At 38.2% G+C, this 25,237-nt stretch overlaps 1 protein-coding gene across 2 annotated transcripts in view; it reads left to right on the forward strand.

Annotated features, from left to right (window-relative positions):
• LOC131970546 (cGMP-dependent 3',5'-cyclic phosphodiesterase) overlaps positions 1–25,237 on the forward strand; it is a 223,692-nt gene that overhangs the window by 47,577 nt on the left and 150,878 nt on the right. The window lies entirely within an intron of this gene.

Below are 25,237 nucleotides of genomic sequence, written 5' to 3' on the forward strand. Positions count from 1 at the left end.
ATATGTCAGACTTACACACACACAGACACACACAGTGGGAGATGCACACATTAACACACAGAGAGATAGAGCGCTCCTTAGTAACAGACTTTTTAATCTTTGGGTTTTAGGGAAAGTAGCAAGTCTTTTCAAGTCAAAAGGCTCAAGTCCAAGTGAAGTCACAAGTTATTAGTCCAAGTCGAGTTGCAAGTCTCTTTACATTTTGTCAAGTCGAGTCAAAAGTCATCAAATTCATGACTCGAGTCTGACTCGAGTCCAAGTCATGTGACTCCAGTCCACACCTCTGCAACTTTCTTGCTGTCACAATAATCGTTTCATATTTCTTTATCATTTAATTTGCTTCACAGCAAGATTTCCCTAACTGAGTTTGTCAGTTACTTTTTGTGTGTATTTGTTAAGTTATGGGTTAAATATTTTTTGCTTGCACTTTAAATAGAGAACAACATTCTCATCTTCTGTCCAGTTTGGCTTTGTTTTTCATTTTGTATTTTCTTCGTTGTCCATTTTGCAGCAAGCAAACAGGGACAATAACACTGTCCAGTAACATTAAAGGATGATGATGTGAGTGAAGCATAACTATTGTAACTGAAGTGTACATGTGCTGTATTATGGTATTAAATCCAAACACTTTAGAGGCAACCTAAGAGGCTTTATGCACTGCTCCTGAATTAGTTTTGGGGAAATATTTTGCACAAGGGACCATTATGTTTGAAAGTAAAGATAGTTCATGCAACCAGACACAGCAACACCACAGTTGTTCCTCTCTTTTGAGCTCTCACTGCTCCACTCCTGTAGCATTTAGTGCCATCATTAACTCTAGCTCAAATACTGTCCTGGTCTTAATTATGGTCATGATTATATTTAATTGGGTGTGAAGGTGGTCATGAAAATGCTGGGTCTTTACTCTCTTCTTAAAGAGTCAGAGGGACTCTGGAGTTTGGTAGCTCATTACACCAGCGGTAGCTACGGAAGAGAAGAGTGTAGTCTAAGGCATTGAAGAGATATTGTTACAATGTTACAATGTCATTTAGTTGAATGAAATGAAAGCAATGTGACTAAAAAAAAAGGAATATATATATATATAAAATTAAATATATATTTCAAACTGCCAGTCAAGACTAGAGAGCAAACAGGGACATATTCATTATGGGGGAAAAACAAGTTTTGTGAGCATCCAAAGCCAGAACTGTGATTGTTTTGAACCTGCATGATGTGAGTGAACAGCAGGGCTTCCTTTCTTGTTATCTGCAAAGTTGCACAGTCTCAAAATTGACAGCTGAATGAGTTGTATGCAAATCAAACTGAGCGCAGAGTGAAATCCATTGGATTTGACATGCTTCGGAGTGTCATCCTGTTGCCGTCTGTCAGGCTACTTCCCAGCGTCACACAACAGCTGCGGGTGTTACACTCATCCCAACCCGGGTGTCAGAATAATGTGGTTCAATAAATGGCTACAGCAGAAAGATATTTAAGAGATCGCAGAACTAAACACACTCACCTCAGTGTATCGTAAACCTGGAAGGACCTTTTCATTTTTTTTAACATCTGAGAATTTCCTTTCCATCTCCTTTTGCACCATGAGTTTCTCTCATGTTTCCTCCAGAGATTTCTCTCTCTGTAGTCCCGTCTGTCTCCCTACCTGGCAGCCCTCCTGTGGGAGAGCAAAGGCTCCCACATGTTACGTTTCTCGCCCCAAATTAAAGAAAAGACCAACTGAACTCTGAACAGCAGGCTGGAAGCAGCTGGAGCAGTTTCAGCACAGTCACCGTAGGGCTGGGCGATATGGACCAAAAGTCATATCATGATATATTCAGGCTGAATATCGATATACGATATATATCCTGATTTTTATCGCAAAGTGCGAGCAAATGTTCAGTCAAAGCCAAATATGACATGTCACATGCCATTTAATGAAACTGTTTATTTAAGTGAACACAAATACTGTATAACAGGAGTACCTTTTTAAAAAAATCAAATCTCCATAAAGTGCACATTTAAATAAAAAATATCTTAAATAAAATAGCCTATGAAATTAGGCCAATCTTTTTCTGAAATAAATATATTTATATGAGAAAAGAATAACAAACATAAAAAAAAAAACTAAATATGACAAAGCATTTATATATAAAGAAAGAAAAAAATTGAACTATATTGATATATGCGATATGGTCTAATTCCATATCACATTTAAAAATATACTGATATATTTTTTATATCTATATATTGCCCAGCCCTAGGTCACAGCTTCACGGCATGTATGTTTGTCGTATAAAATATTCCTAATCAAAGACCCAGCACAAGAAACAACTTGTTAAGAGTCACTATGGTGGGATTCAGTTGCACAAGTGGTCTTTTATGGACATAATTTATTTCAGATATTGCAGAAACATGTTTTTAACTAAAGGATTTATTCCATAGTGACTCGTTTTCATGTTTTCTACCAAAAGAAATTATATTCTGATCCAGCCAGAATACTAACACCTTCCCTCTCTTACACATGCAACAGTTACAAATGTACCATTTTAAGCCGTGTTTCAGTGAAAAGGCACACAGAATTGCATCATAGTGTATTGCATGTTGTTGTATCACACTGTATTGTATTGCATTTTTTTCCAGGGCTGGCTTGAAAGATATCAGTGCTGAAGCAAATGTTTAACTGGATGCACAAAAAAGTCTGGATATTGCTCTAAAAACGTCACATGCGTTCACAATTCTGTCCTTACCAGATTGCTTCTCGGCATCGTCTTCAATTTCAGTCCTCTCAGCTGTCTTTTGGTCTGTCTTGGCTTTGTATGTGTCTGCATCTCTGCTACTATTGTTTCAGGCTTGAAAGCACTTGTGGAGGAAAAGAGAAAAGATAGTGTGTAACAAGAGAAAAAGCAGGCTGAAAGGTGCTAAGTGGGGAAGTTTAGAGAGCATGGAGTTGTGACAGAAGCAGAGTGATAAAGGGAATGAAAAAGACGTGGTGCAAAATCAAGGGGATGGAACAGAAGAGAAAAAAGGAGACAAATGAGATAAAGAGAAAGGATGGGAGTCAAAGGGGGGAGATATCGGGAGGATTCAGCAGAGGATGTTGTTATGACCATGTTACCATGGAGACAGCAGGTTTCTAGCACTGTTTTTCTCATCACCCTGATAAAGATGAAGGTGTTTGCATGCGAGTGTGTGTAACTGGCATTTGTTTTCATGTGGTCAGAACTGGCATGAAAGTGCATATAGGCATTTTTTTGTCGCGTGTAATCGTGCATTCAAGTGTGACTTTCTGCACTCTCTGTGACGGTGTTTTGTGTGTATGTGTGTGTGTGTGTGTGTGTGTGTGTAATTGAGTGAGTGTCTGTCTGTTAACAGGTGCTGTGACCGGGGAAGTATTGAATATGGTCATAAAAGGCAGAAACAAATGATTTTCTATCAATCCTGTAATCCAATAGAAGTTGTGAAAAAATATTTTAAGTGGAAAACCGTGTTAGCAACAGAAAATAGAATCGTCTTTAGTTACATCGTTTCCGGCGAGAATGAAAGAAAGAGAGAGGGAGAGAGAGAGAGAGAGGTGCAGAGAGGAGATGACAGGTGAGGAAAATTGGAGAGAAAATGATTTCTGATTTCCTCAGCAGTGGCGAGGAGATTGGACAGGCAGCACAGTCACCGAGATAGAGTGCGATACACACACACACACACACACACACGCACGTATCCACTCTCACTGTACATTTTGTCAGTACTTTAACATTGAGTGCCATGAGCAGGGCCTGGCTGCAGTAATCATGAGATAAAGTGTTTTAATCACGGAGCAGAATCACTTCCCTTATCCCTTAATCTCTGTGATGTGCAGGATTGGGAATATTGCTGTCAAAATGTAATCTGGTACAGACTACTGAGTACCAGCTCAACTTTGATCTGGTGAAATACTCAAACTGAGGTTTGGCGATATGACGATAAATACCTCTACACAAGACAGTATATATATTAAAAAGATTTTGTCTTGGTGTTTACCTGGTGGCATTCATTCCCTGTTTTATCTGCGGTTGTATTACTGTAGACCAGTGGGGCCCAACAGGGGAGATACGCAACACATAAAAGATTAGACTGAATAAAGACTTAATGAAGACTGAATTAATTTCTCTCAGTTTTATATCCAGCAAGTAGGGAAAGCTTTTCCTAATTTTCTCTCATATACATGTTACAATGTCGGATGTTCATATTAAACGTGACCAAAGCTTAAAACAATGCAGTAAATGGATGTGAATGTCATCACTGTGAGCAGAAACCTCACCTCAAACCGTAAAGGTTTATGCCTGTTTCAAACTGTGTTTCCTACTGTTGGCTCTACCTGACGTACGCTTGTTACAGGTTTCAATATACTGTATTACAAGTGTCTGCACCACATAAACTGCTACGTGCAGCTGCATGCTAACATCAGGGAAACACGTAATCTTGGTAGCTGATGTTGTTAATTTCTCACCATTTTCAAATCATATTCATGCTGGAACATGTTTCATATTGGTTTTGAAGCTTTAACTGGTGATTTTCCACAGTAAAAAGTGTTTCTATACTTCATGACAGACATTTCTTGGGGTGAAATAACGGATGTTACAGAGACACAGAGAGTGCAGATGCAGAAGAAACATTGACCAATCAGAGCAGACCGAGCCTATAAAGGGAGGGTGACGCTACATTGGCACCAATGTTTGCGCAGACAAGGTGCTCTCTTAGATTCACTGTTGATAAAACATGACAAATTGCCCTCTAAGGTGCCTTTCCAGTGGAGAAAATTTGATGCAGTGTCACAAAAGCCCCTTTCATAGTGAGGTCCCACAAATTTCCTGCTATATTGCCAGAAAGATCTGTGCCAGCTTTTAGCCTTAGGGCGTTCATAGTGATCCCGCAAAGGCAAAGTGATATTCAGGCCCTTTCATAGTGCAGTCTGGCGTCGCAGGACGAGGTGGGAGGAGACAGAGCAGCAGCAGTGCTGCATAGTAGCACAGTGCTAATAGGCTACACAGTTAGCTCTGTATCAATACAGTGTGTATGTGCTGCAGCATGCGTTCACTTAGTGACCTCCGTTTGTTTACAACAAGCACCGGACACTGTGTACAGTTAGCATGCCGGTTTGTTTACAAGAAACAGCGAACGCTGTGCACAGTTAGCAAGGGCGGCCGCAGTGAGCAGTGATTGGATGACTGTCAGACCAAGTGGGAGGTGTGTTAGACGTCACACGCAACGTCAAATACCCTGCTTCGCCCCGATGGCTTGTTCATAGTGGTCCAACAGTCCCACCAATTTTCCTCCTCTGTGACCTCTGGAGGTGGAAAATTGGTGTGATCATTTGAGCATCCCGCTTCGGACACTTTCATAGTGGAGGCGAGACATTACAAAGCCCTAAAGGCTCACCGACACGCTTAACGTTTTGCACGCTGGTGAACTTTGTATTTTCTTTGCCCCTGCCCCTATGACAGCCTGAAGTCCGCCACTGTGCGTCTCAGACAGACCATTCTAGTAGAAACCCAAATTATGAAGCTGAAAATGAGCATAATAGGTCACATTAAATTGTATTTTTTTACACATAAATTGTGTGAAATGACAGGTATTCCAATAAAAGATGATCCACTTCTAACACAAACACAGCAGCACACACACAGGGCGACAGTGACACAAGAAGACACATGCATTACATAGGGTGTGCCCTTTATCTCAGTACCAACATCATACCGCTGAGGATTCCCTGCTGGAGCCAATTCCTGCTGTGAGACTATATATCCTTTGTAGCACACACACACACACACACACACACACACACACACACACATAAGCACATACATAAATGCGTGTGCTCGTCCACATGCACGCCCAAGATCTTATGCTAGAGTACTTATGTCACAGTCGATCAGATTCACCCAAGAGAAAATGCCACTAAGATGAGGAGACGGCAGCATGAACAGAGAGAGGATGAGATTAGAAAGAAAGACAGAAAAGCCAGCACATATTCACAGACTGAGTGCCAACATACTGTACTGTAAATCTGGCCTACTTGGCACTGAAGCCTCTCAATGGATTAGGCTTCCCTCTTTCTTGTCCTGTTTTTATTTTTCCCGTCTTTGTCTTATTTATCCTGTTTTTTGGGGACAGACGTGATGTTTAATTCTTCCCCTCTTTAGGCCCGGCACTTCCCTTTGAAATGGAAACAATAACCTCATTGCTATTCCTTATAGAGATGTGTAAGTGTGTAGGAGAGGGAGAGAGAGAGCACTTGTTCGACTTTGAAGTTTGTTTTGGGGAGGTGGACCGATGTTGTAATTGATGCGGGGGCATTCAGATGAAGTCAGCGCAGAAGTTGCTCTTCATTTCCGCTCTGCAGTGGCAGCTGCAGGATTACTGCACCCCTGGGAGAAATTGTCAAGAAAATTCAAAAATTGGTTTTCACTGTGGTCGTCAGTCTTCATAAAGCAAAGGGAGCAGAGTACTTGACAATAATGTTAATGAGAATTAGAGTAATAATGCATGGTGTGTTCAGGAGCTGTGGGGATTTTCTTTTAATGACAACATCTATGTTCTTTTATGAGCAGAGTACACACCATATAGTCACTTTTATACTACATACAAGACATGAGAGATGGAAACTTAAAAAGGAGAATCAAATAAAATTCCAGTCGTACATTGAATTTAAATGACGCCTCCAGAATGTTTTTAAAGTCAAATGTGCAACTGATTTGATTTGAGGTGCAGCCACTCTGCATGCATCTCTGTGCAGTTTGGGTATTTGTACACTTGGGGGCACTCTGAGAGCAGAACTGATTTGTTTCCCATTATAAACCTGCAGCGAGAACACAGAGAGAATAAAAAATGGAATTGAAGCAAGAGAGCAGAAGAGAGAAAAAGAAAAAATGAGTGAAGGAAGGAAGGAAGGAAGGAAGGACGAGGGAAAGTGAGAAAATGTGAGGTAAAGAGGAAGGAAGAGGCCAGAGAGGAGCGAGGTCAGACTGAGGTCTGTTTATCTACGCGTGGATGTGTGTGGAGGGCGTGTGTGTGTATCTATCATGCATGTTCATGACATGTCGAGGCAGAGGGTGTGTGTGTATGTGTGTGTGTGTGTGTGTGTGTGTCACACCCATAATTGCCGTTGTGTGTTTAGGAATGGTTAGTGTGTCTTCTGTGTTGACCTGTTGACTGTCTGTCTGCGTCACAGCTTCAAAGGACGTGCTTCACTTCTTTCCTCTCGCTGCTGCTGCTTACATGTTTCTGTCATTACTCTCCTCTCTGTGTCAACTCGCTCTCACCAACAGGAGAGTTTTAGGCTGCACAGCCAGACCACCCATCTCGGCTGGAACAAATACTTAACAGAGGATTTAAAAAGATCATAATTCTGATTATTAATTTAGAGCTGCAAACTATTCTGATTATGAATTAATCAAATGATCTGGTAAGTCAATAATCAAGTGAAAAATTAGACGTGGGCATCTCAAGGCCCCTTAATGATTCGATTTGATTACAGAGGGCTACGATATAATTATAAAATTATTATTAATGCATCCTGGAATTTTTAATTGGAGGCATGATTTATTTTTTCTCACTGCATGACTAATTGCCACTTTTTGAAACATATATTAGTAATGATCTATAGCTGAAATAAACACATGGATGTACTTCCATTGTCTTTCTTTAGGACAAGAAATGTGAAATTTGGTTTCTCATGTTCGTTTTCTCCCAAAATATTTAAGTTTCTTTAGACACAACTGGCTTCCAGTGTGGCTCTTTGTCCAGAGATGCCAAAAAGCTTCCATACAGAAGCTTCAAAGCTAAAACACACAAAGTAGCTTCTTAACCCTATAAAGCCAAGTGGATCATATTTGATATACGTTTTTGGGATCTCTACATCATCAGTGTGATATTTTTTTCCTGAAAAACCTGATGTATACATGTGTTGAAGATTAAAAAAAGCAAAAAATTGCACAAAAATACCAGATGTAGCAAAAATGATACGCAGGTTCCACTGGTGGATCTGTCATTGCTGCAGGAAAACTTCATATCAGCAGATGTATGATGTTGTTATTTTGCATGTTTGAGGAAAATGTTAAAAGGAAAGTTAAAGTCTTAATAGGATAAAATTGTTAGGCTTTATTTGTTTTTGTTAGTTAAAAAACAAAACAATCCGTGAGCAACAAATTGCACATAAAGACCTGATATATTAAATATGATACAAATTGGAATTCATATATGCAATTTTTTTTTTAAATTGTCAGCAGGTGAAATAAACCTATTTTAAAAAATTCTAATTCCTGGCAGTTATTTCATGGTTCAGGCTTTATAGGGTTAATACATTAGTTCAATCCTACGCTACATACAGCCTTGGTTTACAAAATTGTTACAGCTGATCCTAATATCGACAGTTAAGTTTTTAATTTCTGATTATTGACTTTTCTGCATCAAGATATATCAAGAAAAACTTGTGATGCATCTCAGAATAGCTTTTGTTCCCCAGCACTGATGAAAACACCAAACATTTTGTGGTTGTATTTGAAAAAATGCAAAGTTTACATATAGAGTTGTGTGTATTACCTCATTAGTGCTTGTTTCCAACAGTGGTGGAAAAAGTATTCAGATCCCTTACTTAAGTAAAAGTATTAATCCCACACTGTGGAATGACTCCACTACAAGTAAAAGTCCTGCGCTAAAAAACGTATCTAAGTAAAAGTAGAAAAGTATCAGCATCAAAATGTACTTAAAGTATCAAAAGTAATAGCACTTGTTATGCAGAATGGCCCCACTTAGATTGTTTTATATATTCTATATATTAAATATTATTGGATTATTATTATTATTATTGATGCATTTATGTAAGCAACGTTCTTATTTTCTCAAGGTAGGGCTCATTTTAACTACTTAATATACTGTTTTGAGGTCTAATTTTTGTCTAACTTTAATTTGATCATGTTTTTTATGTTAAATCTTGACCTGGAAAGTAACTAAATCTGTCAGCTAAATATAGTGGAGTAAAAGTATAAAGTTACATAAAATGGAAATACTCAAGTAAAGTACAAGTGCCTCAAAATTGTACTTAAGTACAGTACTTGAGTAAATGTACTTAGTTACATTACACCACTGGTTACCAAACACAATAAATGAGAAATAATATGAGAAAACATTAGTGTGCTGATAAATTGTGATTGTCACCAAAAAGAAACCAAATCTAAAAAAAGTAATTTCAATATTTACTGCCCTTTAAGCCAAAGATTTCTCAAAGCAACATTTGAACATGTAGAACATGAATTCTGGGCTGATTCACTAAGCCGAGGAAGGATTTTGTGATATGAACAAAAGTATTAAAACTACCACGACTATTCCCACCACTGCTACTACTGCTACTGCTACTTGCCAAAGATCTCCTGTTTTATCTTGAGGTGCCATAAACTTTTTCACAGTTGGATTACACGCTATAACAACTTCCTGCTCTTCACTCTCCTCTGCCTAGTAAAACATCTTCCATCAGTATTTTACTTGTAAATAGAATTCCCATCTGATATTTCTGCAGTCTTGCACATAACTCTGGCAGTTTGTGAAAGTGAATAATTTCCTCCTCAAGCTATAAACCAGACCTCTGCTATCTAATGGCAGAGTTTTTACTGTCTGAACCGACTTTCTCTGTACTGAAGGATGTCTGTCTGGGAGTTAGTTACAGACACACTAGACTACATGCTCTACAGTATATGGAATAGAGTAATTTACACCTTCTGCAAATGTGGTTATTCTCTATTATAACTCCATCTACTCGCTGAGTTTAGTCCTGCAACAGTGTGCCTGTGTGTGTCGGAGCATGCCAGGGTCAGTTCATGCACTGCTTCATTATAGAGAGGAAATTGTGGGTATAAATTGTTCTGTGATTTTTGCACCTCAGGAAGATGGGGTGCCATAGCAACAAATCGGAGTCTGCGTGGTTATTTCACGCTCACACAAACACACAAACTGTCGTCGTCATTACCACTTGTAGCATCTATTCAATCTGCTCAACACAGACTCGCAGCAGATAGTCTCAGTGTTGCGCTGTGATTGGTTGATCTGAGGAACCTATTATATTATAGAAATGGAGAAAGAGAGCACGGAGGTAATAATATAGCCAGACATTCTCCGTCTGATCTATCTGGGTACCAGCAACACTCCCATATGCAAACGTGCAAATGCAACAAATGATAGATATCACATAAAGTTTGCATCCCCCAAACAAACAAACACATGCACAGTGCAGGGCGGCACAGTTGGGCTCTGTCGCCCACACCTCGTTAGTTGTTTGGTAGTTTTGAGCAAAGAAAGTAAAAAAGAGAGAACAGAGAGAGGGGCGGAGGAGGAAGTTTTGCTGGTTTGCTGCAGTGCTCCTTCGTCTCTCCTGTTTTTCACTGCCCCTGCATGACTTCTCTCCATCTATTATTCTTTGGTTTCTTTCTACAGCTGCTGTTGTTGCTGCAGTGTTTCTCTCAGCGTCATTTTTTCCTGCTTTCTCTCTGCCTCTGTAGGCTCTTTGCTTTCTCTCTCTCCATCTTTTAACCTCGCTCTAACTTCTTCTTTATTTCTACCTTTTTTCACTGCTGGAGATTTTCCGCAGCACTGACTTTCAATTTGACCTGTGTATGTGAGTGTGTGTGTGTGTGTGTGTGTGTGTATTTTTTCTACTATTTGTAGCATGCAACAACAACAACTGTGTGTCAGCTGTGACACCTTTTAGCTTTTTAGCTGACGCCGACATTACCAGAGGCTACAGTGACGATGATTGCCAGGGTCAGCCCCCCCTCCCCACCACCTTTAACTTCCCATTAGCAGGTTTGTCGCCTTCCTTCCATCTCTCTGTCTCCTTCTTCATCTCACGATCTCTTTTTCACTTCCCCATCCTCTGGAGTTTAATCACCAACTCCTCAAACTGCCCACTGTTTCCTACTCACCTCTGACATGAACACAACCTCATAATAAAGGAAGGAAATGTGTGTGTGAGTCCGTGCGCCTGCACATCAGGAAGGAAGCAGCTAACTATGACAGGAGAGGAGCTCTCCTTTACACATACAAACACAGACACATGCGCACATTTCAATACCTTTATACATAAACTTTGTGTTCTGTATCACTATTAAGCTGTATAAAGAGTGCAGGTGGGTGTGGCTTCTCCACGTAGCTGCAGAGACAGATTAGTACCTTGTACTTTTTCTTAGGCACTAACCTCTATGGCAGCACTTGCAGTGGGTTCTCTTTGTAAAGTTGTACAATTATTATTAGGGGTAATATCTAATTTACTAATGTTCTATGTAGTAGCTTTGAGCAAGTAGTAATAAAGGTGCAATTTGTATTTACTGGCCACATGCTCCAAAAACTTTGGGGGCAGTATTTCACAGCACTGCTTCAACATATTTAGATTTTATGGCTACATGACTTGTTAACAGTGGTGAAATGTAACTAAGTACATTTACTCAAGTACTGTACTTAAGTCAAATTTTGTGGTACTTGTACTTTACTTGAGTATTTCCACATATGTGACTTTATACTTCTACTCCACTACATTTTAGAAGCAAATATTGTACTTTTTACTCCTCTACATTTAGCCGACAGCTTTAGTTACTTTTCAGGTCAAGATTTAACATAAAAAACATGATCAATTTAAAGTGAATATAAAAGATATAAAATAAGAATCTGTGTGCTTTATTCTGAATAACGAGTACTTTTACTTTTGATACTTTAAATACATTTTGATGCTGATACTTTTGTACTTTTACTTCAGTGAGTTTTGAATGCAGGACTTTTACTTGTAGTGGAGTCATTTCACAGTGTGGTAGTAGTACTTTTACTTAAGTAAAGGACCTGAATACTTCTTCCACCACTGCTTGTTAACAGTGTTCAGCCATCTGCATGTTTATTTGCATTGTTTATGCACAACAATTAGTCAAAAAAAAAGTTGGCACTCTTTTCTTGTAACCTGCATTTATTGTATACAGTACAAACACATATCTAATGCTCAGACTGAAACAACTTGGATTTGTGATTGTATGTTCTGCCTGTTTAATGGCCATTCATCTCTTTTGTTTAGTGCAGTCACCAGCTGTACTGTATTGAGCTGCATTGTTTGTCTAACTCCAGTATATTTTGCTTATATATGTGAATCTGTGTCTGAGCGTGGGTGTAGAAAAATCAAATGTGGGTAAAGTTCAGGATTCCCCATTGAGATAAAGATAAATGATGTGTTCAACTGCTGATTATCAACCACAATTCAGCAATGACAGTCGTCAAAATTAAGACCTAGACCAGAACTGATATTCTGCTTATATGACATTGATGTAAGGGATAGGTCCCTAGAGAGTCTTGTTTCCATCCTGGAAGAGATTACTCGATTAGCAGAGGCACAGTGAGAAAGTGTTGGGCAGAGAGGAGGCACAGGCGGATGCGATGTGGGGTCAGGGGTGGGGACGATGCAGCCTGTTAGCTCCACAGCTAAGCTAAGTTGGGATGTTTTCATTTAACCTGGTCTCCAGTATCACCATAATGGTGGTTGGTAATCCGCCATCTCATGTTGCCTCATGACTTTGTACACATAGACTGTATAAATAAAGGATGTAGTGATCGTGGCTTCACCCATTGGTTTGTTGACTGCCTGTTGGAAGAATCGAGTTCAGCGTTACACTCGTCGCCATCTTGTTTCCGATACGGGGAGCAGACCATATTTGGACTGCGGAGGAGCGAGAGGAATCTGATGACACTGACTACATGCCTCTCTACACTTCTACCTGACTGAGAGAAGTGGCTGCTAATTCATGTTAGATTTACTGGAGCTTTAACTGGGATGTCCATTTTGGCAAAAAACAAAAACAAAAAACAAAATGTTGTACTTGTTCGGACTCCTTGGAGTGTCTGTTAGTCCAACCAAACACTGAACAAGACATTTAATGAACAAAAGTTCAAATAAATTGTCATTAAGTGAAAATATAGTGAAATGGTCAAAGTTATGAGACCAAACCGGTCAACGTCCTTTTTTATATTTATATAACGTTATTTATAACTCTATTGACACGTTGCCGTGGATACGCATTGTTCTTGTCCTCTCCTGATGACTGCTCACCTTGTTAGTGACCTGTCAATCAAAGGTAGCCACGCACCAAATCATAAGATTCTTTATCTTCTATTTTCTTATAAATGGGGCCATTATTTACACTATTAATATCAAATTGTCTTGAAGAAGATTTTTACTAGTGATTGAGACCATAGTGTTGTCTTAAAAAATTTTTTGAGGTAATAAATCAAGTGAGAAGTTTTCTCATTTTGCATTGAAATGGATGGAGAGAAATGTTTTGCAGCCACACTTAGCGCCCCCTGCTGGAATGCTTGGTAGAATGCAGGCTCATGGCACTTCCTGGTTTGCCTCATTGTTGTACAGCAAGCTGCTCTTTGAATAGCCTGGACTGTGACTGCTCTGCTGGCTGTTGTTCTCTCTGCGCTTCTCTGAGCAAGTAATCGCTCCCAAGATGGAGCTACAACATTTCATCAGCTCCTAAAACACTGAACCTCAGCTCATGTGTGTGTGTGTGTGTGTGTGTATATTAATTTATTACAACAGATGTAATGGATTGCTATATAAACCCTTTATTAATGACTTACTAACATGTATAACTGCAGACATGATTGCTGAGTAGAAACCAAGAAACTCATTTAGTAATGTAATCGGCAACGGGTCTAACCTGCATCCATCAAGGCCCATTGGAGGGGTGTTCCTGATTAATTAAAGTGCTGTAGCTAAAAAATGCAAAGGAGATTCTGGAGCAGAACCAAAGACCAAAGAGATCTTTCAAAAACCTGGCAACCCAAATGTTGTTCTTGTAAAGTGTTTCTAATAGATGTATAAATAATTATTGATTAATTATTAGTACATTTAATAGTTACTAAAACAGCTCTTATGTAAAAATTAAAGTAAAAGTACAACATTGTACAATTCTTAGGACAGCTTGCAGTCATATGCAGTGGTATTGTACAGATGATGCTACCGCAATCAGTCGGTTACTTCCGGTAGTATTTATTTATATACATTTATATACTACTGTTCATATGCACTTTACTGCCTTTTTTGCACTTCTGGTTAGATGCTAAACTGCATTTCGTTGTCCAAGTACCTGTACTCCTGTAAAGTTGAATCTAATTTGATGTAATCTAAACTTCTGGTAGTTCTCCAGATTCACATATACAGTATAGAGAGATTTATACAATGATATAATCCTCAGGATGCAAAAATGAGGAGTGAATCATCATGAAACCAGTGACAAAGACTGAATAAAATGTGATGGACCTATAACCTGGCTTTAAGCTGTAAAAATGAGACATTAGGTTAGAGGTTAGAAATTGACATCAACAGAGTGATCTTCAGCAGGAAGACAGGGCAGTTTTTTCCCACTCAGTTTAAACCAGTGCTAAGTAGTTGTTGTAGTTGTTGTTGTTGTTGTTGTTGTAAAGCCCCTCGGAGCCTCTCTGTATTAGCAGTGAGTGACAGTGACTCTAACATGGATCAAAGGATCACTTATGATAATGTTCTTATAAACTATTACAATGTCAGAGTCAGCTCAGACCGGGGTCACTCCAGTTATTACGCAGCAGTCACTGATGTCATGAAAGACTGATCAAAGAACAATGCCAGCAGTGCGTGTGTGTGTGTGTGCCAGTTTTGCTGCTGGAAGCTGAGCTAAAAACTGGCTTGTCTTCTTTTGCCAGTTTTTCATGTCCAAAAAACAGATAATCTCTCCCAAAACTCCCCATAAATATTATCATCATTACTCCACGTGCTCAGCGAATCAACAGCCTGGTAGCACCGCGGATCAACTCCACATCTTTTTACCCTGAACACTCCCTTTTTAGTGTTTAAGCACTCATTTACAAAGCAAACCTGTTTTTTATTCAGCTTTAAAAGATAAATGTATTTTAATGGAAGTAGGGCTGGGCGATATGGACCAAAAGTCATATCCTGATATATTTAGGCTGAATATCGATAAACAATATATATCCCGATATATTTTATCGCAAAGTGAGAGTAAATCTTCAGTTAAAGTCAAAGTCATGTCACAAGTAGTTTTATTGAAGCCGTTTATTTAAGTGAACATAAATACTGTATAACAACAGGAGCACCTTTTTTTTTTTAAATCAAAGCTCCATAAAGTGCACAGTTAAATAAAAAAATATCTTAAATAAGAATGGCCTATAAAATAAAATAGGCCAATCTTTTTCTGAAATAAATTAAATATATATTTATATGAGAAAATAATAACGAACATTACAAAATAAGTAAATATGACAAACCCTACGACTTTATTTTTTAGTTTTTATTTATTTATTTAGTTAGTTTTTTATTTTATCTTTTTATTTATTTATTTATATTTTGTTTTGTATCTATTTTTGCTTTACTTTCATCTTGTGTTTATAGTTTCAACATGGTTTTTTATACTTATTTGGTGGGGGGATGGAAGGGGGAATAGGGAGAAAAAGTTTACTCTGTTCCATGTAACAATCTCTTACTGTTTGATCTGCTGTAATTTTTTGCAAACAAAAACTAATAAACACACTCAATAAAAAATATTTAAAAAATATGACAAACCCTTGTAAGGGCAGCATTTATATATAAAGAAATAAAAAAAATTAAAACTATAATGATATATCTGATATGGTCTAATTCCATATCACATCTAAAAAATATATCGATATATATCTTTTATATTGATATATCGGCCAGCCCTAAATGGAACTACCTCCTACCTTAGTCGGGTCCAGCTAACTGGCTAATTCCTGCCCACCTGCTTGACATATGTGTTCATGTAAACCACATAAATGCAGAGAAATACACTTTAATTAACTGTTAAATTACCTCAAAGTGTATCCGACACACAAAACACACACAAGCATTATCAGGGCAGTGCTATTGTGTTTTGCTCGGCAGGTGGGATTTCTAAACAGCGTTGAACTGTATAGAGATTTCTATAGAGCAGCAGGTTTTCTTCTCCTTTTTTAAATTTTTCTCATCATCTCATCCGCCTCTACTCACTTCTCAATGCTGCCGAGATGGACTATAGTTAGGAGACAGTGCGTGTTGGTATGGAAACTGGCATATAAACGGTTCAGGTTGCCAACGTCCTAACTCACATAGCAACCACCAACCAGCTTTGCAAAAGTGTTGACGTGAAGCAGCTTTGTGATTTCCGATGAATAGAAGCCAGAAAGGTTTATTAGTTGTGTGTGCGTGTGTGTGTGTGTGTGTGTGTGTGTGTGTGTGTGTGTGTGTGTAGTTCTGCCTGCTGTGACACAATGTCATAATGATGTAGCAGTGAAGTACACAAGGCCATGGCTTTTTACATAAAGAGCTGGATTTTTTGTTATTTGAATGAAATGTCGCCCACACACGTACCTTGGAACTGACTGGTGTGTAAGTGAAGCACATTCTGCGGTGCTTGAAAAGTTATGAGTCATCTTATGACCTTTGCTGACAAAAACCCTTCATGGTTTTCAGATCATTTGATTAACTGATTAATTTTAAAACACAAATTGAATACCTGCCACTTTAGAATAAAAGCCGTCAAATGAGCTTTTCATTTGGAGCGCATTTGCAGCAGTGAGTGTGAAGTACGTCAGACAGCGAAGGACACTGCAACCTGGACAAAAAGACCCTCTTCACACCATTGGTTTAGGGGGATCAGACTTTAAATGGATAATGCTAAACGTCATGAAAGTACATGTGTAAATGCACCCACTGCACTGAGGATGGATTGTGGTCTGATCGGTGTGAAACATTAAACATAAACATATGTTTTCTTTGTAAGATCCCCAAAATACACTGTTTATTTTAGAAAGAAAATCTAAAAAACAGGCATTATTGTCAGGATATGAACTTTCCCACAGTCCTTGAATGGATCATTTGTTAGGAAAGTAAACAAAACAAGGCATAAAATTGTGATATTTGTCATATTGTATTCTACATGTCTCATTTAAAACGTTGCCAAAAAAGAAAACCATTTGTAATAACTAGATATTGTTAAAAACATTAAATTCTGCTCCTCAATGACACAGTGAAACCATGATTGATTTTGCTGAGACGAACAGTGACTAACAAATATTTAGTGAAAATCGGTTCACACAGAGAGGTTGTAAAAATGCAAATAGTTCAATATGTTAAGCATGTGGAGACCCAGTTTTTTTCTCCAATATTCACTTGTGGGCACTTGGAAACGTGTTGTATATATAGATTCCATTTTATTCCAATTTTTCTAAAATTATTTATCAAAGGAATTAAACTTGCATTTTTTTTCTTTTTTTCATGATTTATGTCATTGGTATATAACTGTGTTATTCTACAAAAAAAAAAAAAAAAAAAGTTTGAATCGGTCACTTTTAGTCACTAGTCAGGATTGTGCTGATTCCATAGAGCTGCACTTGTGAAAAAGAGCAAAAAATCTAGAATCTAGAATCTGCTTGGATTTCAGAGGGTAATACCAGGTAGAGATGTATCAGGTTGATCGTGTATAGATAGACGCATTTGTTGTTTGGCCAAATGTTTATGGCAATATACAGTCATGGAAAAATTATTAGACCACCCTTGTTTTCTCTAATTTCTTGTTAATTTTAATGCCTGGTACAACTAAAGGAACATTTGTTTGGACAAATATATTAATAACAACAAAAATAGGTCATAAGAATTTAATTTAAGAGCTGATATCTAGACATTTTCCATGGTTTTCTTGATAATAACCAAAATCATTAATCCAGGCATTAAAATGAACAAGAAATCAATGGTCTAATAATTTTTTTCCATGACTGTACATCGTTCATTGAGCAAACAAAGTTGTCCGTTAATGCAGTAAAGTCTGACAGCAAATATGTAATACTTGTGTTTTTAAGGGGACTTTAATCTTGCCTGGTTTAATACACTGGCTGTATTTTTCCACCTCTCATTGTAATTGATGCTTGTTGCTTCCAGATTCATTGTTTCATTGAGTGCTGTGCCTTCCAGAGTGGAGTCAGCTTAACAAATGCATTGCACTGTTGAAACAGGTTATCAATACAAACAGTGCAGCCTGATGTTAAGTGTGTGATTGCGTATGTCTGCGTGACTTTCCAAAGTAGGGTGTGTCAGTGTCGCTTTCCTGCTGTTGTTTTACTGCTTTTGTTGTTTAAGGAAATTAATTATGAGTAACAATAAGGCATGGTAATACTCACACACACATTCGCACACACACTTCTTTTTAAACTGTTAGTCATGCACCATGTTGTGAACACTTTTATTCAAGGCACTTTACATTTCTGTGAGTGCATGGATTGTCAGCACTGCCGGCCCCAGCAGGGATCACACCAGTAACCTCGGTTTTCTCCGTTCCTCTCCTACTTGCACACTTAAAGACTGTTTATATAACAGCTCATATTTGTATGTTTTAATACAGTGAAATTAAAATGAATGCACTGTATTTTCTGTATGAAATTAATGTGAACTCTAGTGTTAGCACAGATTCATTTGTTTGGACAACTATAATGATAACAACAAAAATAGCTCATAAGAGTTTCATTTAAGAGCTGATATCTAGACATTTTCCATGGATTTATTGATAATGATTTTGATTAATATTGTTATTGTTTGCTGAAACGTTTAGTTGATTAATTGACTAATATTTTCAGCTCTAGATAAATGTTAAACCAATCGACCACTGTAAAAAATGTTCAGTTGCCTCAACTTCAAAAAATGAGTGAACTAGTTGCACAAGTTTTACCTACCCCTTGTCGGGTGGTGTCAACATAAAAAAAATCTGTTTAGTGTACTCATGCATTTGTTCCTTCAATTAATAAGAAGTTTTCCTAAACATGAAATACTATGTTTTCTCAACAAAAATTAAGATTTCCAAGCAAAAATTAGCAACATTGCACATAAAAAAATGTTCAGTTGCCTTAACTTAAAAAATGAGTTTTTTACAGTGTATGTAACTTTATCACACAGTCAACAATCCTTGTAGCAGAGTGCTAATGTGGCTAAAGTATTAGAATTCAATAATAGTTTATGAGACTTTATTTTATTTGATATGGACATCACAGACGCATTAGAGTTGTGACATTTATGCACGAGGACTAGATGCAATGTCCCACACCTGTAATACATCAAGACTATATATTTTGGCATTTTCAGGTGAATATTGATCAGTACAACAGTGCTTCTTTGTGCAATGGTTCATATTAGTGTGCAGTTTTAGTTGGATGAATTAGGATACCCATTCCTGAATCAACCGAACAATGCTCCCACTGATCACACGGCCATTTACTGCCTCTCCCGTATCTCTTCCGGCTCCTTGTGCAGCAGAAGCATTTCCCCAAATGCACATTTCTCATCAAGCTGAGCACATTTCTGGAGCGGCCACCTCAATATTAGGAGCCAGTATTGTTCCACAGAAAAGGATGCAGACAGATATTTTTCATGTCAGGAAGGATTGCCTTTAGAGAGCAGCTTGATTTTATCAGAGAAAAAATAAATAATGATATGTAATTATATCTGTGGAGTGGTAGTAATCTGCCGCCAGAAAGGTTGTTCTGTAATAATCAGGCATTAATCAGTGAGTGTGATCATGTGAGAACAAACATGTACTTAAACCTGCATTTAAAAAACTGCCCTTTAAAAGTAATCATCAATACAATCAAATGAGCAGCTGGTATAATTCAAATAAAACATACAAATGAATTATTTCCTTGCAGCATTTTTAACTCAGATGTTTTCATTATAACTGTCACTGGCTCCGTCAGATCAGCAGGAATAAATCTGGATGTGTGGGGGTTGAGAGATGCTCCCGTTCAACTGACACCAGCGTGTGTGTGTGTGTGTGTGTGTGTGCTTGCGTGTGCATCAGGATGCCATTAATATAGCTCCGCCATTATGTAGATTAGCCCTATTCCCCAGAGTGCACCTTTACCATTCAGACCTTTCAATCACTCCACTGCTTTATGGGAGTCAGGACACACACACACACACACACACACACACACACACACACACACACACACACACACACAGATTTACGTATATATACACGCTTTCAATCACAGTCTTTTATGGGCACCATATGCACACATAAAACCAACAGCACATGCTTGTTGACATATGCTTTGTCCATAAATACACACACAGAGCAGATCAAGGTTACCGGCTGCATCCTCATCAGATTCCAGGTCCATGGCTCGCTAATTATGTTCCTCTGCACTGTAGTTATTCATGCTGTCTCACTTTGTGTGTGTGTGTGTGTGTGTGTATGTGTGTGTATGTGTGTGTGTGTGTGTGTGTGTGTGTGTGTGTGTGTGTGTGTGTGTGTGTGTGTGTGTGAGTGTGAAAGAGCAGCTGAGCAGTGAGTAAGTGATCACACGGTGGGTTTGTGTCTTGATTGCATTTGAGCAACGACAACAGTCCCTGTTTTAATCACAAACCCCGGACCAATACTTTTATCACCTTTATTGCGCAGCAGTGATGCCCCGAATTGTGTGTATGTGTGTGGTTGTGTATGTGTGTGTTTAAAAGGTAATCTAGATCACAGAGTCCACAGCAGATTAGGAGAGACAGACTTTGAGGAGAATTTGCTTTGAACTAACCTATTTTCTGGCTCCTTCTGTGTTTTCCTGAGTAAATGTGCGGACCAGCTCCCCTACCTGTGTGCGTGTGTGTGTGTGTGTGTGTGTGTGTGTGTGTGTACAGAAGTGATAGTATGAAACAGTGCACAGTGCTGATTGTCTCTCTGTGTATCTTGCTGCTATTACCCAACACTGGTCAATACAGTCTGTGTTTTTTTTTTTTTTTGCAGTACTGGAATAACCTTTCACCGTGTTTACAAAACAGACAGCCTCTGGGTTTACTGTGATATTGCTGCATTTAATAGCAGAGCACACTCACCTCAACATGACTCCATCAACCAAGGATCAACCTCTGAGTAGCTGCCCCTGGGAGGTCTCTCTTCACCTCCGTCTTTTGAAAAATTGATCAGATCAAGAGAGCCAAAGTGTTGGTTTCAATAATTCATATTATATAAGCATGTTACAGCTTCTCTCAAAAAATTAATTCTTCTGTTTACGTCCCCTGAAATGTCTAACCTTGACTATACTGACTTGTCTCCGTGCAAAGTTTGTCACGAAAGGGTTGTTTTCACATTCCTCTACTGAAGGTGGAGATGTTTGTGCTTAAAACTTACGTAAAAGTATGTCCCAACTCCAGTATCAATACGTGTGGAGTATTCAAAGACGCAAGCAGATGCATCACCAAAACCTTCTAGATATATAGCTATTAGATATCTGGATCTGTTGGCCAATGTTCAGCCAATGACAAGGCAAGACATGGGTTGAGACAAGGAATATTGAGTGGTGAGGTGGTGTGTTTCAGACAGAAAAAGAGAGAGTGTCAGCTAAAGCTGGGAATCAGCAGAGGCCCCTCAATACTATTTTATCCCGATACTTGAGTCAAGATATGATATTATTTCGATTTTAAGCATTTTGCGATAAGGTGAGTATTTAACTGCTTAACTGCATTTTGTGTCCACAAAATTAAATTTAATCAAGAATTGTTTTGTCAAATAAAAGAAAATCTCAGTCTATTCATCTCACGTCAGTCATTTTTATTTCTCCACAATTTGAGTCTACCCAGTGGGAACCCTGAGAGCCTATTTTTATTGAGATAGCATGACATCAGAGGTCACATGACCACTTTGAAAATCACCATGAGACATCAAAAGATAGCCTAACTTTGCAGTGTTATTTTGACAATTTTCCAACACGATATCTTGACACACATGGTGCCAATAGATTCCTTAGATCTCCTAGTTTCATATGGTACCAGTATGTCCAGTATATTTCTAAAAGTGAGCCCGCTAAAGCCTCCGGAATGGCAAAACAGTGGGCTGTCAGAACGCCAAATATCGATACTTGGCGGCCATGAATTGATATAATATTGCCAAGCAAAATATTGCAATGCTATACCGTATCGATTTTTTCTCCCACCTCTAGTGTTGTGTGTAAATAAAAGAGGCTTCTTGATGTGCGTGTGTGTGAGTTTCAGAGAGAAAAAAGAGAGAAAGTGAAGGTGGAAGTCAGACTTTTGCAATCATTATTTTTGTAAGTAATTAATAATTTTTCATAACGGTGCTTTGTCACTTTTGACCCACTAACCTGAACTAGTGGTATTTTCTAGTAAGCTTTAAACACGGACTGTATAAAACTTAAACCCGTCCTACCCACAGGGTCAACACCTAAAATACTCAGCAAGTTGTGTAAAGTGAACAGTAGAGCTGTGTAGCATAAAGTTAGTGTTATCATTCTGATTTGTTGGCTAGACTTCACCTGAGGGCCTGTTTACACAACAACGCTCTTGGGTGAAGACGACAAAATATTTGATCAAATGTACCTTTCGTTTAGACACAAAAAAATTAAACCACCCTCCTGAGTGGAAATCTTAAAATTGCTCCACCGTTGTGTTTCCGTCTAAAGCAGGGGTGGGCAATTAATTTTCCCAAGGGGCCACATGACCAATAACACAAAAGTTACGGGGGCCGGACCAAAACTCTGAACAAAATTCTGCTCAGTATTAATTTAACCGCTTTATGAAATACAGTAAATTATCTGGTTTTGAGTTGCTACTGATAAGAATACATGTTATGTTAAGACTGCTAATTTTGAGTAAATCAAATACAGCAGTAACAAGTTGTAAATACTCCAATCACTAACATTTATTTTAAACTCTTTAAATGACATTTAGCAAGGTTCCTATAGGTGTTTTTGTATTATATAGCTTGTTTTTCATGTTTGTACATTTTCTAGGTGTTTTACAATGTTGTGATGCTTTTATTTTGAAAATGTGCTGTCCAGCGTGAAACGGGTGCTTTTATTTTGAAAGGTAGAGACAGGAAATAACAAGTGGAACGGTTAAATGAAAAACGAACGGTAAATAATAACGAGTGCGTTGTGATTCATATAAAGTTGATATAAAGTATCAAAAAGGCTTCTATAGTGGCTGACAGGAAACAGGGTTTGTTAAAGTTTATGTTCTTCTGTCATATATATTAGCGGCTATATTTGTTGTCTATGGTAAAAGTGCTTGTTTGCTCAAGTGCTAATGCTAATGCTTGTTAATTTTTTCCCACCTCGTAGCTCTTACGGTGGATTCACAAGGTGACCAAGGAATTTATTAACATGTTAATTGTTAATTTATTAACTTTATGCAAAAAGCAATAGGTGTTTTTGACAAGGTACCTCAGGTAACTCAGTTATACGTAAATCGCCTTCAAAATAAAAGCACTGCGGTTATATTCATTTCTAATTTCTGGGTAACCTCACGCGGGCCGGACGAGGACAGTCAACGGGCCGGATGTGGCCCGCGGGCCGCCCAATGCCCAGGTCTGGCCTAAAGGGTTGAAAACGCAAAAGTGTGCTCAGATCAGCTCACGCTGGATCTCCACGTGTATGTGTAACATCCATCTGCAACAAACATGTCAGACTTTTTCCATCAGTCAGACATTCAAGTTGCCTCAGCAGCTCTGACAACTATCCAGGAGTCATTTCAGCAGTTAAGCAGCGTTATCACAGATCATTTCATCTGCTTTCAGTTAAATGGCCCCACCTTTCTCTTTGTTATTATCGTATTATTATTACTATGTAGTTTTATTAGTATTTGTATATAGTTTTATTGCCTGCCTTTATGACTGCATTTTTGATAGACTGAGTGTTTTATTGTTGTTATTATTTTTATTAGATAATATAACAGAACAGAGAAGGCACATTAATTACCTCGAGCAAATTTTGGTGCACCGATTCGGTGGAGGCGAAACAGACAGCTTTGGGCCCGGTAGAACCAGGAAGAGAAGTAGAAGTAGAAGTAGGAGAGAAGAGAAATGTATCTTTTTTGTTGTTTTTAACTTTTTTTGTAGGAAAACCATGGTAAACTAAAACCTAAAGCATTAGTCATAGCAGAGTATTTCCAAATACTTTAAAATATGTCTGCAGGGCACTTTAAGTAATGGAGAAAGCCTACAGTATAAGGAACATTTATGACAGTGTAGTACAGGGTAGAAATGCAAAAATGCTTACAGTAACAGTGACACTGATAAAATCTGATTTTGCTCATCAAAGATTCATCGTATATTTCAGGCAATTTCAGCCTCCAGTAAACACAACACTACTTAGTTCTGATTGTTTTTCCAAACAATTAACAGTATCTTCTCCGAGTCAGGCCAATTTTCAGCGTTTGAGCTGAAGCGGCTTACTTCATTTGATTTAGAGAAGCTGCTTTTGTCAGCTGGTTTTAATCCAACGCTGCGACTGTTTGCCTGTGATAGCCTCAAATGAATTCACACACAATCGTTTGGGTGATCTACATTCAATAAATGCCCTTTTAACAGCAGCAAACATCGTGCTCAACAATGTTCTTATCTTGAGTTACAGTGCATTTAAAAGAAAGTTAATAACAGTCAAAATCTCACATCGTAAAGATCAGCAGCACAGTGGTGACTTGGTACAGCAGCTTACCAAATACATTTTTCATGTGATGTGACGTGACATTGTGTGTGTGAGTGTGCATAGCTGCTGGCGAGCTTGTTTTTAGTAAATGGCTCTGAGGTTTGGTGTCAGATTGATGGACTACACCAGACAGTCCTCTTGAACCTGCTGTACAGCTTCATCCTAAATGTCCCGTCACTGCCAATGTCACCTCAGAGCTGTCAGGGGTACTCGGGACGCTTCCTGCAGCAGATTGGGCTGGATGTGATGAATGTGAGGGCTGATTAAATGTATAGAGGTGTGGTGGTGCTGGAGATCAATCTTTGATATTAATATGCATGTGACTGTTGTTTTGGCTGGTTGTGGTTTGGCTGTCAGGGTTTATTCCATTCATACATTTTCTGGATTTACTTTCCAGGAATTTATTGCGTTTTATTTTGAAGGTCTGTGAAAATTTAAATGATATTTCCCTACTAGAGGACCTCATTTATTGAAAACATTGATAAACAACAAAACAAGGCCATCTGATGATTCATTTGTTAGCAAATAATAACAGTTAGTATGGAAGAGAAATAATATAATAAAAAATAATGTGATATGACTAAAAGCTACAGAAAAGCTAATAAACTGACCTTGACTGAGATGTTTTTTTAATCAACAACAAAAGGTAATTTCTTTAATTTTTCTTTCTTTTTTTCTTTTCTTTGTTTTTTCTGATTAATTACGTAATTTTGAGATTTTCTTGTTT

Source organism: Centropristis striata, chromosome 4 (assembly GCF_030273125.1).
Source record: "Centropristis striata isolate RG_2023a ecotype Rhode Island chromosome 4, C.striata_1.0, whole genome shotgun sequence".
NCBI lineage: Eukaryota > Metazoa > Chordata > Actinopteri > Perciformes > Serranidae > Centropristis > Centropristis striata.